This window comes from Onychostoma macrolepis, chromosome 16 (genome assembly GCF_012432095.1).
Source record: "Onychostoma macrolepis isolate SWU-2019 chromosome 16, ASM1243209v1, whole genome shotgun sequence".
Taxonomy (NCBI): Eukaryota; Metazoa; Chordata; class Actinopteri; order Cypriniformes; family Cyprinidae; genus Onychostoma; species Onychostoma macrolepis.
Window position 1 is genome coordinate 23,655,078 of NC_081170.1, and position 2,805 is coordinate 23,657,882.

The 2,805-nt window shown below is 34.6% G+C and overlaps 1 long non-coding RNA gene across 1 annotated transcript; it reads left to right on the top strand.

Moving 5' to 3' along the window:
• The first annotated feature begins 387 nt into the window (after positions 1-387).
• Positions 388-2,805, top strand: LOC131522156 (uncharacterized). The gene is made up of 3 exons (XR_009266455.1): positions 388-419; positions 1,346-1,711; positions 2,674-2,805. It is a non-coding gene; the product is annotated as an uncharacterized LOC131522156 (long non-coding RNA).

Below are 2,805 nucleotides of genomic sequence, written 5' to 3' on the forward strand. Positions count from 1 at the left end.
TTCGAAACAGTGAATCATTTTGCGACGCAATGGTTCAACTGACTCGGAGTTTCTAAAAGCTCCGTTGTGCTCTTTGCTCGCTTTGAATGACCGTGGAAATTAAATCATTGCAATTAACAGGCCTAACGTACAATGTTTTTATTAAACTGTGATCACCGTAAATACAGTTTCCGTCGTATTAAAAACATTTCATAATTTTTTTTCAAAATATTTATGCAAATATACGAGCCTGCGTTAATTAGGGACACACACATTTATTACAGTATAGAACTTATAAAATATATTTTCTGCCTTATTCTCTGATAAAAATGTGGAAAAAGATTACATTTGGCATTTCTGTCAGCATTACCCATGATCCTCCGCCTCCGGATCCAGGCCGCGCATCATGGTCTTCTCATTGCGCTCAAACCACTGTCCAGGTAAGTCACGAGCTCATTACTAATGATCACGTTTTGTTTAAATGTTGTAATTGGTGCCTTTCTTTGCCATTAAACTCACATGGTTTAAATGTTAGAGCAACAATTAAAACCCGACCAATGGTTTACTCCTTATCAGCGAAAACAATAAAAATAATTAATAATAATAATAATAATAATAATAAACCACTTGTGAAATTAGGCTTGCTAAACGGGGCTAGCTAACTTCAATATAAGCTAACTCTATTAATATAAAGAAATCCAAGGCACTTCTTCCGGTCCAAAAAAGTTAAAAAGCCTTTATTCACTTCTTGTCCATCATCACTATTAATAGAAACACTATTGCATTTGATGCATTTGGGCCTTCAGCCTTCCTCAGAGTGTGTGTATAATTAACAGGTGTAGATATAATTAGTTAGTGAAGTTGGGAGAAATCAAAAGAACCATTACAGGGGGACCTACAAAAACAAAGAATATGAAATAAACAACTAAATGAACAAAAAAATAAATAATAATAATCATACTAGTAATGATTACTAGTAAAAGCTAAGTGTAGTTTACGTTATATCAGCTGAAGAGTAACTTAGCATGGAGCACTGCATTATGTGTACTTTTTTACATGCATAATGTGTGAGCTCTAGAAGATGACATTTTCTCTCGATCATCATGGTTCACCCACAACTTCACTGTAATTTGTCAGTAATAACAATGTAACTTTGCCTAAAGTTACTGCACATAAAGTTTCCTTTAAATCTGGGACGAGGAACCCCAGACGCATGTTACATGCCTTTTAGCTGTCATACAGGAAATTGGAAAATCTTGAATTTTTATTGTATTTATAAGAAAATGGGAACGTCTCACTATTGGGGTACTCTACTCTACTCTATACTCTACACTACATAATTAACATTTTCTGTTCTCCCTTGCAGATCCTGTCAAACGAGTCACCTGTCCAAACATTGATACACCTGATTTACTGACCCCAAAGGCACTTTTAAGAGCCAAGCTCTATCTATCTATCTATCTATCTATCTATCTATCTATCTATCTATCTATCTATCTATCTATCTCTACCTCTCGCAATGCCAGGGGGGTCTACAAAAAAGATTTGTCCCTTTTGTCAGGGTATTTTATTTTGCGCACAGAAGATCTGCTTGAATTGTAAAAAGGAGCAGCCGCTGAAGCAGCGACTCAAGAAGAAGCTTCAGAGATTTGATGAGAAGCGAGAGGAATGGGTGGTTGGTCATAAGAAGAACCACAACATTGCATCCATCAAGGATGAAGCAATTGTCATGGTATGTACAATTTCTGTCGGGATACATTCAGTGGTACCATTTGTGATTAAGTGATCTCATGCCAGTGCAAGGTCAGAAATGCATTATTATTATTATTATTATTATTGTTTTATATATTTTATATCAACACAAATTTAAAAGTACAATATGACAGAATCACAGGTGCAATATGTGACCCTGGACCACAAAACCAGTCATAAGTGATTTATACATCATCTGAAAGCTGAATAAATGATCTTTTCATTGATGTATGGTTTGTTAGGATCGGACAATATTTGGCCGAGATATAACTATTTGAAAATCTGGAATCTGAGGGTGCAAAAAAATTGAAATACTGAGAAAATCACCTTTAAAGTTGTCCAAATTAAGTCCTTAGCAATGCATATTACTGATCAAAAATTAAGTTTTGATATATTTACGGTAGGAAATTCACTAAATATCTTCATGGAACATGATCTTTATTAATATCCTAATGATTTTTGGCATAAAAGAAAAATTGATCATTTTGACCCATACAGTGTATTGTTGGCTATTGCTACAAATATACCCCAGCGACTTAAGACTGGTTTTGTGATCCAGGTTCACATATAATAATCAAACTTTCTTATCAAGGGGATGACAAATGGACTGCATTCATTCTACTACATTCATAATGTAGTATTTAAAGCTCTTGTCAGCTGTAAATGAATGTGTGAAGCATTCACCCATTTGGCCATATAATCACAAAGGTTCTTATTTTGAATAAATCTGTAGATTGTCACTGTCCAATTGTACAGTGGTTGCACATACTTGGTTATAATACAAAAGCTAAACTCACCATAAAGTAAAAAATTCTGAATCGCTTTCACCTGTATGCATTCATCAATAATGTTATATATTCTCAATAACTAATATGCATAGTTTTTTTTTGCTGTTGTTTTTCTATTACTTTAAACAGCAAATACACAATGTTGTCATTGCAGCTTGAGAAACACCATGCCATTGGATACAAGCCAGTTTTGCTTCTTGGCAAGGAGACCAAAAAGAAAGAAAACAAGTGTGAAATATTAACCCCTCGCTGCACACTCTCCACCTATGCCCAGAAATACCTTCAG